Genomic DNA, 17,277 nt, shown 5'->3' with positions numbered 1-17,277 from the left:
TCCTGGGATAAATCCCACTTTTCTTCTTTCTTTCTTTCTTCTTCTTCTTTTTTTTTTTTTTTTTTTTTTTTTTGAGACGGAGTCTCACTCTGCCACCTAGACTGGAGGGCAGTGATGTGATCTCAGCTTACTGCAACCTCTGCCTCCCAGGTTCAAGCAATTCTCCTACCGCAGCCTCCCAAGTAGCTGGGACTACAGGTGTGCGTCAACACGACCAGCTAATTTTTGTATTTATAGTACATTTTGTATTTTTAGTACATTTCACCATGTTGGACAGGCTGGTCTTGAACTCCTGACCTCAAGTGATCTGCCCGCCTCAGCCACCCAAAGTGCTGGGATTACAGGCGTGAGCCATCGTGCCCAGCCAAATCCCACTTTTTATACTGCATTGTTTTCTTTGTGTTGTTGGTTTCAGTTTTCTAGTATTTTTTTTTTTTTGGATTTTTGCATCCATGTTCATAAAAGTTATTGATCTTTAGTTTTCTTTTCCTGTGATATCTTTATCTGATTTTGGTATCAGGGTAATATTGGTCTCATAGAATGAGTTGGGAAGGGTTCCATCATCATCTATTTTGGGATACTTTGTGATGATGAACTGGTGTTAAATTAACCTTTTTTTTTTTTTTTTTTTTTTTTTTTGAGAGGGAGTCTCGTACTGACTCCCGGGCTGGAGTGCAGTGGCAGGGTCTCGGCTCACTGCAACCTCTGCCTCCCGGGTTCAAGCAATTCTCCTGCTTCAGCCTCCTGAGTAGGTGGGATTACAGGCTTACAGGCGCCTGCCACCATGTCCAGCTAATTTTTTATTGTCTCTGAGACAGAGTCTCACTCTGTCGCCCAGACTGGAGTGCAGTGGTGCCATCTCGGCTCACTGCAAGCTCCACCTCCCGGGCTCACGCCATTCTCTGGCCTCAGCCTCCTGAGTAGCTGGGACTATAGGCGCCTGCCACTACGCCCAGCTAAGTTTTTTTTTATATATATATTTTTAGTAAAGATGGGGTTTCACTGTGTTACCCAGGATGGTCTCCATCTCCTGACCTCATGATCTGCCCACCTCGGCCTCCCAAAGTGCTGGGATTACTGGCGTGGGCCACTACACCCGGCCAATTTTTTGTATTTTTAGTAGAGATGGGGTTTCACCATGTTGGCCTGGCTGGTCTTGAACTCCTGACCTCATGATTCGCCTGCCTTGGCTTCCCAAAGTGCTGGGATTACAGGCATGAGCCATTGCACCCAGCTAAATTAACTCTTCTTTAAATGTTTGTTAGAACTCAGTGGTGAACTATCTGGGCCTAGAGTTTTCTTTGTGGTTAGTTTTTTAAAATTACTAATTCAATCTCTTCACTTGTGATAGGTCTATTGATATTCGTTTTTTCTTTTTGAGTCAGTTTCAGTAGTTTTCATCTTTCTAGGAATTTGTTCATTTTATCTAATTATTGATGTCCAGTTGTTAATAGTATTTCTTTATAATCTATTTTATTTCTGTAAAGTCAGTAGTAATGTTCCCTCTTTAATTTGTAATTCTATCAATGAAATCAACCCAATAGTCCCAGAGACAGTTTTTGTAGATAAACATAGAAATTGATCCTTTTGTCCTTAAAGCTTGAAACTTTCGTTTGTTTCATTTGCGTTCCTTCCTCAGGAAAAGACCCTCAGGCCTCTCAAAAAGTATCAAACAGCTGAAACTCAACAGATCACCACATCCAGACAATGAGGTGCCAAACCACTCATTCCTCATGATTGCTTCCTTACCCCTCCCTAGTTCCTGATTTCCCACACAGTTACATTTCTTCCCCACTAAATAAACCCCTAATATTAGTCAGCCAGGAAGATGGAATTGAGACTGATCTCCCAACTCCTCAACTGCAGCACCCCCCCACCCCCACCTTATTAAAGCCTTCTTCCTTGGTTATATTCATTGTCTCAGTGAGTGGCTTTCTGTGCCAGGAGCAGCAGGATCTAGACCGAACCTCGGGTGTTTTGGTAACAGTAATTTGAGTCTTCTCTCTTTTCTTCTTGGTCAATGTAGCTAAAGGTTTGACAATTTTGTTAATTTTTTTCAAAGCAGCAGCTTTTAGTTTCATTGATTTTTCTCTATTGTTTTCCTATTATCTAGTCTGTTAATTTTCACTCTAATTATTCTCTTCTTTTCACTTGCTTTAGGTAAATAACACTGAGTAAAATGTTTCCTTACATTATTTGTTTTTGTTTCGGCCTACCTTCCCTTCTTTGAAAGCTATCACATTCAATCATTGGGTAAGCTTATGTTAAGTTCCTTTATTGCTGCACTATATAAATTAAAATGTCAAGTTAAAACAATTTCTGTAAAGACAGAGATGGATGTCTAGCTTCTAGAACCTTGCTACTAAATATGTGGTCCATGTATCAACAGCATCAGCAACACCTGAAAGTGTTTTGGAACTACAGCGTCTCAGGGCCTCTGCGGACCTAGCATCAGCAACACCTGAAAGTGTTTTGGAAATGCAGAGTCTCAGGGCCTCTGCGGACCTAGTGAATCACAATTGCACTTTAACAAGATCCACAAGTAATTCCTGCACACATTAAACTTTAACATGCACACTGCTATTGAAAGCAGCATTATCAAAGAAAACCAAAGTGATGATCTAGATAAGCCTAGAAGCCCATGTAATATTAAAGAGCCTAGGCCCAGATTTTGGTTTAGAGAGCAATATGGGAAGAAGCTGAGCTTCGTTTAAGGTAGGACCAGGCTTAATTCAATGGCTTGAGACTGTTGCACGTAAACTGAATAGAACACCAAAGGCTGGGCTGGGGAAGGAGACTAGAAGTCATAGGGGCTGTGAGAGAAAGACCTCTTGGAAGAGCAAAGATTGAGTGGTGGCAGTAGAAAAATGAATAAGGGAAAACCTAGTTCCAGAGGGATACAAATATTGTAATGGCACTTATATGGATTTTTAAAACACTTAATACAACTTATATATGCTTATTCCATGGCAGACTGGAATAAAAACATTTAATCAATTTATATATATACACATGCATGGGAATGATCATACATACATACATATATATATAGAGAGAGAGAGAGAGAAAGAGAGAGATGTGTGAGAATGATAAACAGCACATTTAGGACAGTGGTTACCTCTTGGAAGGTATATTAGTTCATACTGCATAACAAATTAACAAATTACCCCAAAATTCAGGAGCTCAAAACATAATCCAGACATGGCTTCTCTGAGTCTTTTGCTTCAGGGTTTCTTCCAAGGCTGCAATCAAGGTGTCAGCCGGGGGTTCAGTCTTACCTGAAGACTTCACCAGGAGGATCTGCTTCCAAGTTCACTCACATGGTTGTTGTCAGGATTTGGCTCTTCGTGGGCTGTTGGACGAAGGACTCGGCTCTTCACAAGGTGTTGGCTAGAGGCTTCCCTTGATTCCTTGCCATGTGGAGGAATCAAGAGCGTAGAGCATCTCACAACATGGCAGCAGGCTTCATCAGAATGAGCGAGGGACAGTGCTAGCAGGATGGAAGTCAGTCTTTTGTAACCTAATTACAGAACTGACATCCCACAACTTTTGTCATATTCTGTTCATTAGAAGCAAGTCACTAAGTCCAGCCCACAGTCAGGGGGAGAGGATGATACAAGGGCACAAATACCAGAAGACAGGGTTCACTGAGGGTCATCTTTCAGAGCTGCTAGTAAAAGCAGAGGATGGTGGGGCATGGCGGCTCACACCTGCAATCCCAGCACTTTGGGAGGCCGAGAGAGGTGGGTCACTTCAGATCAGGAGTTCGAGACAGCCTGGCCAACATGGTGAAACCCCGTCTCTACTAAAAATACAAAAATTAGCTGGGTGTGGTGGCAAGCAGTAATCCCAGCTACTTGGGAGGCTGAGGCAGGAGAATTGCTTGAACCTGGGAGGTGGAGGTTGCAGTGAGCCAAGATGGTGCCACTGCACTCCAGCCTGGGTGACAGAGTGAGACTCCATTAAAAAAAAAAAAAAAATTTAAATAAGAGCAGAGGATGTTAGTAAAAGAATTGTAGTTGTAGTTGTGTGGGTACTTCAACTATGTCTGTAACATTTTCTTGCTTAAGTGAGCACATGGGTATTTATGATGGTTTTTATAGACCATTTGCAGGTCTGAAATATTTCCTAATAAAGAAAAAAGAGAAAAAATTAAAGTTCAGTGGACCTAATCTCTGAATCTGTTGAAGATAGTTGTTCAGAGAAGGGGAAGGGTCCAGGGATTTGAGGGTTGGTAGCCTTGTTTCTACTTTTAGTTAAGGCTTCCTAGGTACTCTCTAGTTAGCATCAATGCCTTCTCCCATATTATGCAATACTATATCTCACAGTCTGTCTTACATTACTGTTATTTACATATATATGTGTGTGTACTGTTGTGTGTGTGTGTGTCTGTCTGTCTATCCCCCTCCTAGGGATTGTCAGGTTCTGGAAGGTCCCAAGTAGCTACAGGCGTCCGCCACCACGCCCAGCTAAATTTTTTTGTATTTTTAGTAGAGGCAGGGTTTCACCATGTTAGCCAGGATGGTCTCGATCTCCTGACCTCGTGATCTGCCCGCCTCAGCCTCCCAGAGTGTTGGGATTACAGGCATGAGCCACCGCGCCCGGTCTAGGTGGGGCATTTCAACACGAAAAGGACCCAGGCAGCCCTAAAGTAGCAATCATGACTGAAAGTGCATGCTTGGATTTTTTTTTTTAATCTTGATATTAGAAGGACAACAGAAATTATAGTAGTTGTAGTTGGTGAAAATTTCATTTTCTGAAACTTTAGGAAGTTCTCGGTGAGGTTGGAAACACTAGGCATCATTATTCATGTCCAGAAACGGTGTTAATCGTGTACATACTCAGAATGCAGTTTCCTCACAATATTAATACGCTTTATGATTGCACTACACATGATCCATGTAGCAGAATAAAATCCATCACTTTAGGATAAACTGTTAATAGCCGTTGAGGGGAAATAAAGATGACAGCTGTGTACTAGTTCTGTACAACTTACAGTGGCATCTTCCCCATTTCCAAAATAGTAATTCCAAACTTTAAGCAGAAAATTCAGTTTAACTAAGTAGACCTGGAACAAATGCCAAATATAGTACATGGCCCCAATTACCATTGCCATATTCTGTTTCTCTTTCAGAAGAAAACACATCTAGGGCTCCACTACAGATCTCTTCTTAAGAATTGATATAGTAACCGGCCGGGCGCGGTGGCTCATGCCTGTAATCCCAGCACTTTGGGAGGCCAAGGCAGGTGGAGCACCTGAGGTCAGGAGTTCAAGAACAGCCTGGCCAACATGGTGAAACCCCGTCTCTACTAAAAATATATATTTAAAAAAATTAGCCAAGTGTGGTGGCGGGCACCTGTAATCCCAGCTACTTGGGAGGCTGAGGCAGGAGAATTGCTCGAACCCGGGAGGCGGAGGTTGCAGTGAGCTGAGATCGCTCCATTGCACTCCAGCCTGGGCGACGAGAGCAAAACTCAGTCTCAAAAAAAGAAAATAAAGAATTGATATAGTAACCTTACCTTCTTCTCTTGTGAAAGAGAAATCTTTCAACAAACACCCTACCTCCTGCTTGCCCCTTGGGCCCAGAGCACAGAGCATGTCATTTTGGAAGGGTTGCTGGCCCACACTGTTTCTCTTTGCAATTACTTTAATTCCCCCAAATAATCCCTTGACTTCTTTGAACTTCTCAGAAGACAAACTGAAAAGGTAAGTGTGCAGGAACATATGTGTAACCACATTGTTTCATACTACACTTACTACTTCAAGTCCATTTTCTTCACAAAGTGAAGCCTTTGCAGAATTCATAAAGGAGGGCCTGAAATAAGCCCTGAAAGGGTTTTAAAGTTCTTAAAAGTTCACAGTCTAGTGCAGTGGCTCATGCCTGTAATTCCAGCACTTTGGGAGGCCAAAGTGGGAAGATCGCTTAAAACCAAGAGTTGGAGACCAGCCTGGGCAACATAGCAAGACCCCATCTCTACAAAAAAAGTAAAAAATAGCCAGGCATAGTGGTACAGGCCTGTGGTCCAAGCTACTCAGGACGCTGAGGTAGAAGAATACCTTGAGCCCAGGAGGTCAAGGCTGCAGTGAACAATGATTGCACTACTGCACTCCAGCCTTGGCAACAGAGCGAGACCCAAGTCTCAAGAAAAAAAAGTTCACAGAAATAAGATTTACCAAATGTTCAAAAATAATTATGATGAATCACAATCGTGAAGAAACAGTTTTCTGTCTTTATTACAAAGTTATTTTTAAAGTGTTTCTTCATGAATCATACCAAATAACTGATTGCAATATATATTGTCATCATCATAACTACTTCTGAGAGAGAAAAACTCTTAATTAAAAAAAGGAAACCAATATTTTAATTGAAAAATATTTTCTGGGCCGGGCGCGGTGGATCACACCTGTAATCCCAGCACTTTGGGAGGCCGAGGTAGGCGGATCACAAGGTCAGGAGATCAAGACCATCCTGGCTAACATGATGAAACCCCGTCTCTACTAAAAATACAAAAAATTAGCCAGGCATGGTGGCAGGTGCCTGTAGTCCCAGCTACTCGGGAGGCTGAGGCAGGAGAATGGTGTGAACCCGGGAGGCGGAGGTTGCAATGAGCCGAGATCGCAACACTGCACTCCAGCCTGGGCGATAGAGCAAGACTCCGTCTCAAACAAAAAAAAAAAGGAAAAATATTTTCTGCACATTAAAATAAATGACACACTAATGAAAGAAACAATATACTTCCCAAATGTAGATTATGTCATTATTAAATAATACTCTTCTTAAATTTTGATTCAATTTTATTCCATAGTAGAGCTGTAAGCTATTTTGGTAAACTGGCAAGCCCTTCTAGATTATTCACTTCAAGGATCAGAGCAGCACTATATCTTTGTTCTTGAAAGTGGGATTGGTTTTTTGTTAAAGATAGAGACATATTAATGATAGAATCTGTGAATTACCTGTCCGGAATGGATTCTATTCAGAGTGATGCGTGGTACACTGAATACTTTCACAGGTATTAACATCACATACTATTACTTTGTTTAAAAAACAAATGAGGCCAGGCGTGGTGGCTCACACCTGTAATCCCAGCACTTTAGGAGACCAAGGCAGGCAGATCACAAGGTCAAGTGATCGAGACCATCCTGGCCAACATGGTGAAACTCCGTCTCTACTACAGATACAAAAATCAGCTGGGCGTGGTGGCATGCGCCTGCAGTCCCAGCTAGTCGGGAGGCTGAGGCAGGAGAATTGCTTCAACTGGGGAGGCGCAGGTTGCAGTGAGCCGAGATCACGCCACTGAACTCCAGCCTAGCAACAGAGCGAGACTCCGTCTCAAAAAAAAAAAAAAAAAAAAAAAAAAAATTTAGTCAGGTCTTTCTGCTCCTATCACTGTCATGAATATCAGGTATCTGGTTGTACTGACACTCATATTCCTGAGACACAATGTTTTGAATTGAGGGCATTCAGTGCTTATAGAACTCTACTGAGATGTTACCACTACTAGATCCCTCCCTACAATGACAGTTGGCTTTTCTAAGAGCACCCATCAAGTTGTATTATAAGATAAATCACATGTATATGTTTTTCATAAGATTGTGAACTTACTGAGGGAAGGAACTTTCTTTTTTTTTTTTTTTTTTTTTTTTTTGAGACAGAGTTGCCAGGCTGCAGTGTAGTGGCATAATCATGGCTCACTGCAGCCTCTGCCTCTCGGGCTCAAGCAATTCTCTAACTTCAGCCTCCCAAGTAGTTGGAATTACAGGTATGCCACCATGCCTGACTAATTTTTGTATTTTTTGTAGAGACAGTGGTTTTGCTATGTTGCTCAGGCTGGTCTCGAACTCCTGAGCTCAAGGAATCTGCGTGTGTCTACCTGCCAAAGTGTTGGGATTACAGGCATGTGTGACTGCACCTGGCCCCTTTTATGAATATTTAGTATTACTAACACAATGCCTCAAACATAGTAATAATGATAAAGGTAATGATGAAAACAATAATAACCTGTACTGAACACTTTCTATGTACCAGGCCCTGTTTCTAAGTATATTACATGATTAACTCAATTAATCTCACAACAATCTTAGGAGGGAAGTACTGTTTAATCTACATTTTACAAATGAGGAAACAGAGGTACCCACTGGTTGAATAACTTGTCCAAGGCTATACAGCTAAATAAACTGCACAACCAGGACTTGAATCCAAGCAGTCCAGCTCCAGAGTAATGCTCTTAACATCTAAAGGTATGCTCTGCTGCCTAGAGTATGTATTCGATAATTATCATCGCAAATATTTGTTTATTTGACTATTCTCTAAACACATGTTGTAACTTAAACATGTAAATGAATGTAGTCCTTCAAAGATGTTGCCCGGGTCGGGCATGGTGGCTCACGCCTGTAGTCCCAGCACTTTGGGAGGTTGAGGTGGGTGGATCACGAGGTCAGGAGATCGAGACCATCCTGACTAACATGGTGAAACCCCGTCTCTACTAAGAATACAAAAAACTAGCCGGGCGAGGTGGCGGGCGCCTGTAGTCCCAGCTACTCGGGAGGCTGAGGCAGGAGAATGGCGTAAACCCGGGAGGCGGAGCTTGCAGTGAGCTGAGATGGCCCCACTGCACTCCAGCCTGGGCGACAGAGGGAGTCTCCGTCTCAAAAAAAAAAAAAAAAGATGTTGCCCTGGGAAGCTACAATTGTTCAGAACCTTTTGTAATTCCTTCTTTGGAGTTGTTCTCAGAGCCAGTCTATAAATCAGAGAAGAAAATTGGTCAATATATTATGATCATAACTAATTTTTAAATAAGCTAGATGAGTACCTTATGTGCCCAACTTGTTTCTGAATAACATTTGTTTTCCAAAAATCATTCTCCATTAAAAGAATGAAAATTTGCTGTTGTTGAAGATGGTCCAAAAATGTGATACAGAGATATTTTTCAATCAACTAACAAACATTTACTGAGCAACTAGTCCTGTACATGCTTGGCCCCAGGGGTACAAAAACCACACAAGACATCCTCCCTATCTTCAGGGAGCACTCAGCCAGGTGAAGGAGAGAGATAATCCAGTGTGACAAGTGCTTTGACTGATGCAAGCACAGGAGCCCAGAAGAGGGGCATGAAACCCAGCTTTAGGAGTGAGGGCCAGCTTCCTGAAAGAAGGAAGTGATGTCTAATTTTAGTCCCAAAAGACAAGCAGTTGTTGCCATACCAGTAGAACAAAGGCATGGACTCTCATGGTGGCTACATTAAAGGAGAGATTATATCTTTGAGTGGGTACACCCTATTTTTTTTTTTTTATGTTTGTTGTCAAAAGATAATAATCACTTTATTTTGTAGTCACACCTGGTACTCAAGTTGTTTTTGCCTTTAAACTGAAAATATTTGCAGATAGTGGTTTAAAAGCTACATGAGTTTTAAGTATGTTTGAGTGTTGTTTGCTTTTGTTACTGAACCAGTTACATAAGTTTCCCTAAAGAATTTTGCTGAAAGAGTAAACAGAAAACAAAATGATACATTAAGAAGTTAATTATATCAGAATCTACCACAGTGGGTTAATAGGTTTAGTATATAGCAGGCACATGATGACCATCTGTTTGAAAAACTAAAGGAGTAACTCCTTAGTACTGATTCTCCATATTTTTTTTTTTTTTGAGACGGAGTTTTGCTCTTGTTGCCCAGGCTGGAGTGCAATGGCACGATCTCTGCTCACTGCAACCTCCACCTCCCTGGTTCAAGTGATTCTCCTACCTCAGTCTCCCAAGTAGCTGGGATTATAGGCATGTACTACCACCCAGCTAATTTTTGTATTTTTAGTAGAGACAGGGTTTTACCCTGTTGACCAGTCTGGTCTCAAACTCCTGACGTCACGTGATCCACTTGCCTCGGCCTCCCAAAGTGCTGAGACTACAGGTGTGAGCCACCACACCCAGCCTGATTCTCGATAATTTAAACAAGCAACTTGTTTCCTTCACTCCTGTGAGCCAAAGTAGGCCAGGATAACCACACACCGGGAGAGAAATGGCTGCTCTGGCAGCAGCTCATGCTTTTCTCAATATATCGATTTGAAGGACAGTAACTTTGAGCCATGAGGGGTGGGAGATATGATAACCCAAGAAAGGGATGCCCTATGTTTTTGTAGCTTACCTGCCTTTAAAAATCAAATGACGCTGGGATCACCCAAAACTGTCCTTGGAGGAAAAAAGGTCTCAGGAGGTAGGTAAGTGTTATTCAACATGGGTGGGGTTAAGTGCTTAGATACAATGAGCGATGGTGGGCAGTGTTCTATTCTAGTTGCATTCAGAGACAAGAGTTTGAAGGCTCTCTTCTCTATAATCTTCATCCTCTAGGTGGCCTGATGCTAACTCTGTAAAATGGTTATAGACAGCAAGAAGTAGAACTCATAACAAGGAAGCCTAGAGGTCCTAGAGCCTCTCCTAGAGGATTAGGAAAGGTCTGAGGCATGAGATACTATATCGGAAGATAGCCCTTTCTGGGATTTGAGAGTGAAATGACCCTGGGTAGGAGAATACACTGGGCACTTGGGAGAAAGGAATGCCTGCTAAAGCAAAGGGTGCCAAAGATAAACTTGACCTCATTGTCTAGAGCCGAGCCCAGTGAGTTTAAAGAGTAGGGGACAAGAGATAATAGGAAGGAAAAGAATTTTCCTGCTCTGTCTTCCTACCATTTATTGACTCATTTGCACATGAAATATTTAAAGAATCATGACAGGGAGCTGAAGGAGCTACAGAAAAGAAGGAGCTACAGAAAAGAGTTTCTGCCCTCAAGTAATTTGTAATCCTGAGGGACTCTGATGCTGTACTGAAGTTACATCTTGTTGCTAAGGCATAAAACAGCGAAATAATACAATGTCCTTCCCCAGATCTGCCCCACCCCCTCCCCAACACTACCCTTAAAGGCTGTTCATCCTACACACTCTTAATTATTTCAGACTCATGAAAATCCACAGATATGGATTTTACAAAGAATGCAGCAATATTTTTTCAAATTATTTCCCTATGTGTTCCCAGTGCACAGAGAAATAAAAAGTTATATTTATATTCACATGTTCAATCACTTACCTATTATATAAAGCAGGGCTGTTCAAATATGTTTTTTCTTCTTAGCAGTTGAACTTCTTTTCAAACAAATTTCGCAGAGAATAGCCACACATAACATATGAAAACAAAGCAATTCTGACTAAGATAGCGTGGGGGTCAAAACTTTGACTTCTCAGCTCTTTTTTCATCCATTTTCTAATGAGACCCATGAAATACCTCTGTCAGTGTGTCGGGGTGGCTGTAACGAAATACTTGAGACTAGGTGGCCTATAAACAACAGAATTTTATAATTCACAGTTCTGGAAGCTGGCAAGTCCACAACCAAGGCAATAGCAGATTGGTGTCTGGTGAGGGCTTGCTTCCTGGTTCACAGATGGCAGCTTCTCACTGTGTCCTCACATGGTAGAAGGGGTGAGCTAACTCCCTGAGACCTCTTTTATGAGGGCACCAATCCCATTCAGGAGGGCTCTGCCTGCATGGTCTAATCACCTCCCAAAGTTTCACCTCCTAATACTATCACCCTGGGAGTTAGAATGTCAACATATGAAATTTTAGAGGACATGAACATTCAGTCCACTGAAACTGCATTCTGCAGAATGCAGTTCACAAGCATCAATGTAAAATATTTTGTGTAAAATCATTGATTTATCAGGTTAACAGAAAACAAAGTGGAAACCTTAAAACAAACAAACAAAAAAACTCGGCTGCTCTGGATTACATTTAAGAATATTTCCACCACATAGTCAACCTTCAAGTTTCCATCCAAAAAAAGTGGAAACAATAGCATGTGAAATCCAAAAGTCAATAGTATCAAACCCTGGAAAGCATGGTATTATGTTCTGGGGCTGCAGAGCAGATTTACATTTCCCTTTGAGCTCAGATTAGGCCAGTGATTCTCAACCTTAGCACTACTGACATTTAAGGGCTGATAACTTATTTAATTTAATTTATTTATTTATTTATTTTGAGATGGAGTCTCGCTCTGTCGCCCAGGCTGGAGTGCAGTGGCGCGATCTCGGCTCACTGCAAGCTCCGCCTCCCGGGTTTACGCCATTCTCCTGCCTCAGCCTCCCGAGTAGCTGGGACTACAGGCGCCCGCCACCACGCCCGGCTAGTTTTTGTATTTTTAGTAGAGACTGGGTTTCACTGTATTAGCCAGGATGGTGTCAATCTCCTGACCTCGTGATCCGCCCACCTCAGCCTCCCAAAGTGCTGGGATTACAGGCGTGAGCCACCGCGCCCGGCTTAAGGCCTGATAACTCTTTGTTGTGTGAAGCTGTCCTATGCCTTGTAGAGATGTTTAGCAGTAGCATCCCTGGCCTCTACTCGCGAGATATGACAACCCCCTCCCCAAATTGTGACAACAGAAATTGTCTCCAAACATTGCCAAATGTCCTCTGGAAGGCAAAATTGCCTCTAGTTGAGAACCATTGATAAAAATATGTGCCTGACTGGGTACACAAACATATCTTTTGTTGCAGGTGGCATATATGATGCAGGGGGCATTTAAATGATGATGAGGATAATTTATACCCAGATAATAAAAAGTTGGCCATATCAGGTGTTAGAGCTGATAATGATTTCACGGCACCAAAAAAAAAAAGTCAGTTTTAACATCCTTCAGCTTGGTTCCATGCAGAAGCCACTCTGTCAGCTAGGCTGGGGCAATCAGAAGTTTGCCTCCACCACTAATATCTCCTTTATTGACCCCACCATGGTACCTAAAATATATTACTTCCTCTGGTTTTCTGGGAAAGGGAACATTCTAAGCCATCATAATTTGTGTACAATGAACTATAATTACTTTTTTTCCATTTTTAAAAATTGTAGTGAAATACATATAACAAAATTTACCATCTTAACCATTTTAAGTGTGTAGGTATTCACCACATTCATAATGTGCAACCATCACCACCCTCCATGTCTCCAATTCTTTTCATCTTGTAAAACTGGAATTTTATACCCATTATCAACTTTATTTATTTATTTATTTATTTATTTATTTATTTATTGAGACAGAGTTTTATTCTCATTGCCCAGGTTGGAGTGCGGTGGCATGATCTCTGCTCACTGCAACCTCCACTTCTGGGGTTCAAGCAGTTCTCTTGCTTCAGCCTCCTGAGTAGCTGGGATTACAAGTGCCCGCCACCACACCCAGCTAATTTTTGTATTTTTAGTAGATATGGGGTTTCACCATGCTTGCCAGGCTGGTCTCGAATTCCTGACATCAGGTGATTCACCCACCTCAGCCTCCCAAAGTGCAGGGATTACAGGCGTGAGCCACCACATCAGGCCACCCATTATCAACCTTAAAGAAAGATACCAGGTGGCCGGGCATGGTGGCTCATGCCTGTAATCCCAGCACTTTGGAAGGCCAAGGTGGGCAGATCACGAGGTCAGGAGATCAAGACCATCCTGGCCAACATGGTGAAACCCCGTCTCTACTGAAATACAAAAAAATTAGCTGGGCATGGTGGTGGGCGCCTGTAGTTCCAGCTTACTCAGGAGGCTGAGGCAGGAGAGTCGCTTGAACCTGGGAGGTAGAGGTTGAAGAGCTGATATTGTGCCATTGCACTCCAGCCTGGGTAACAAGAGCAAAATTCCGTCTCAAAAAAAAATAATAATAATAATAATAATAAAAGAAAGATACCAGGAAAAAAATCTCCTAATTTGAAGCATTTATTTAGTAGTAAGCAAAGAGGATTATAATCTGGAATGTACAGCTATGGCAAGCCAGAGATGCATCTGAAGAAGGGAGGGGAAGCGGGGCCAGGCACGGTGGCTCACGCCTGTAATCCCAGCACTTTGGGAGGCCAAGGCGGGCGGATCACGAGGTCAGGAAATCGAGACCATCCTGGCTAACACGGTGAAACCCCGTCTGTACTAAAAATACAAAAAATTAGCCGGGTGTGGTGGCGGGCGCCTGTATTTCCAGCTACTCAGGAGGCTGAGGCAGGAGATCGCGTGAACCGAGGAGGTGGAGCTTGCAGTGAGCGGAGATCACACCACTGCATTCCAGGAAGGGGAAGCTTTTATTGGCGAAAATAAGTTCACATAAGCTGTAGGACACGAAGTTCATTGGTTCAGGAGGTTCGAAATCAGAGTTGGCATCAGTTCACTGATGGAGATGCTGTGCTAGGCAAGTGTACTTTCCAGACCATCTTATCTGAATTGCTGCAGTCCTATAAAAGGAATATCTTGTGGGGCTATTTTAGAAGGTCCTTGAGACACAGTCTTTATCTCATACAGGCAGGCATGAACTCTCCTCCTTCCTGCTTTCCTGGCTCCAATTTGTTTGGGTTTGACAAAAGTGAATTTATCTTGGTATCTGCAACATTTAAACCATTAAACATTAACTCCCCATTGCCCCTTTCCTCTGGCCCATGGGAACCACCATTCTACCTTCTCTATCTATTGTTTTGACTGCTCTATGCATCTCATACAAGTGGAATCATATACTCTTTTTGTGACTGGTTTATTTCGCTCAGCATAATATCGTCAAGGTTAATCCATGTTGTAGCATGTATCAGAATTTCCTTCTTTTATAAGGTTAATAATATTCAATTGTATGTATATACCACATTTTACTTATCCATTCATCTTGGGTTGCTTCCATGTTTTATCTATTATGAATAATGATGCTATGAACACAGGCATACAAATATCTTTTTGAGGCTCTTAGAGAAAATAATTGAATTGCTTTTTCTGTTTTGAGACAAGGTCCCCCCTCTGTCACACAGGCTGGAATGCAGTGGCATGATCGCAGCTCACTGCAGCCTCAACTTCCCGGGCTCAAGCGACCCTCCCACCTCAGCCTCCTGAGTAGCTGGGACTACAGGCCCATGCCACCATGCCCCACTAATTTTTGTATTTCTTTTTATAGAGATGGGGTCCCACTATGTTGCCCAGGCTGGTCTTGAACCCCGGGACTTAAGCGATCCACCCTCCTCAGCCTCCAAACATGCTAGGATTACAGGTGTGAGTCACCACATCCAGCCTGCATTGCTTTCAATTCTTTTGAGTATATACCCAGAAGTGGAAGTGCTGGATCATATAGTATTATTTCTTCTTCTTTGGATCATATAGTATTATGTCATCATCGTCGTCATCGTCGTCGTCGTCGTCGTCTTCTTCTTCTTCTTCTTCCTCCTCCTCCTCTTCTCTCCTCCTCCTCTTTTCTTCTCCTTCTCCTCCTTATTCTCTTTTCCTCCTTCTCCTCCTCCTCCTCCTCCTCCCTCTCCTCCCCCTCCTCCTTCCTCCTCCTTTCTCCTCCTTCCTCCTCCTTCCTCTTTCTTCCTCCTTTTCTTTCTGAGATGGAATCTTGCTCTGTTGCCCAGGTTGGAGTGCAGTGGCACAATCTCAGCTCACTGCAACCTCCACTTCCAGGGATCAAGCTATTCTCCTGCCTCAGCCTCCTGCGTAGCTGGGACTACAGGTGCACGCCACCACACCCAGCTAACTTTTGTATTTTTAGTAGAGACAGGGTTTCACCATTTTGGCCAGGCTGGTCTCAAACCCGTGACCTCACGTGATCCACCCACCTTGGCTCCCAAAGTGTTGGGATTACAGGTGTGAGACACCATGCCGGGCCTCATATAGTATTTCTATTTTTAATTTTTTGAGGAACCATCATACTGTTTTCAATAGCAGCTGTATCATTTTACATTCCCACCAACAGTGCACAGGGGTTCAAATTTCTCCGCATCCTCACCAACACTTGTATTTTCTGTGTGTGTGTGTGTGTGTGTGTCTTATAGTAGCCATCCTAATGGATGTGAAGTGGTATCTCATTGTGCTTTTGACTTGCATTTCTCTAATGATTAGTAATGTTGAGCATCTTTCCCTGTGCTTTTTGGCCATTTGTATATCTTTGGAGAAATGTCTATTCAAGTCCTTTGCCCACTTTTGAATTGACTTGTTTGTTTTGTCGTCGTTGTGCTTAAGTTTTAGGAGTTCTCCACATGTATTCTGAATATGAATCTCTTATCAGATACATGATTTGCAAATATTTTCTTCCATTCTGTAGGTTAGCTTTTTACTTTGCTGATACTGTTTCTTGCTGCTGCTTCTTCTGCTTCTTCTTCTTCTTCTTCTTCTTCTTCTTCTTCTTCTTCTTTTTTTTTTGAGACAGGGTCTCACTTTGTTGCCCAGGCAAGAGTGCAGTGGCATGATCATGGTTCACAGCAGCCTTAGCCTCCCAGGCTCAAGTGACCCTCCCAAGTACCTGGGGTTACATGGCTGAACCACCACACCCAGTTAATTTTTAATTTTTTTCTTTCTTTTTTTTTTTTTTTTTTGTAGAGATGAGGTCTCACTATGTTGCCCAGGCTGGTCTCAAACTCCTGAGCTCAGCTGGGCGCAGTGGCTCACACCTGTAATCCCAGCACTTTGGGAGGCCGAGGCAGGCAGATCACGAGGTCAGGAGATCGAGACCATCCTGGCTAACATGATGAAACCCCGTCTCTACTAAAAATACAAAAAAAGTAGCTGGGCATGGTGGGGGGGCACCTGTAGTCCCAGCTACTCGGGAGGCTGAGGCAGGAGAATGGCGTCAACCCAGGAGGCAGAGCTTGCAGTGAGCCGAGATCGCGCCAAGACTGCACTCCAGCCTGGGTGACAGAGCGAGACTCCGTCTCAAAAAAAAAAAAAAAAAAAAAAAGAATTTTATACTTTTAGGTCTTCTATTTATGTATTTAATTTCATTTTTAGTTAATTTTTGTGTATAATGTTAGGTAAGGGTCCAACTTCATTCTTTTAACGTGTAGATGGATATACAGTTTTCTTAGCATCATTTGTTGAAAAGACTGTACTCTCACCATTGAATAGTTCTTGGCACCCTTGTCAAAAATCATTTGACCATATATGTGACAGTTTATTTCTGGGCTGTCTATTCTATTCCGTTGGTCAATATGTCTGTCTTTTGCAGTACCACACTGTTTTTACTGTAGCTTTATAGTAAGTTTTGAAATCAGGAAGTATTAGTCCTCTAGCTTTGTTCTGCCATGATTGCTTTTTTTTTTTTTTAATCAGAAGAAAAAGCTTCGTGTTTTCCATTTGCATAATCTTATCATAGACCCGTACAAGAAAAAGGTACCATTCATGCCTGAATTTCTTTTTATGAAAATGCAGCTAACATATCATGAAGAACTCAAAATAAGTCAGTCACATTAGAAAAAAAAAAATATATATATATATATATATATATATATATATATATATATACACA

Source organism: Macaca mulatta, chromosome X, assembly GCF_049350105.2.
Source record: "Macaca mulatta isolate MMU2019108-1 chromosome X, T2T-MMU8v2.0, whole genome shotgun sequence".
Taxonomy (NCBI): domain Eukaryota; kingdom Metazoa; phylum Chordata; class Mammalia; order Primates; family Cercopithecidae; genus Macaca; species Macaca mulatta.
This window is presented reverse-complemented; position numbering follows the sequence as displayed.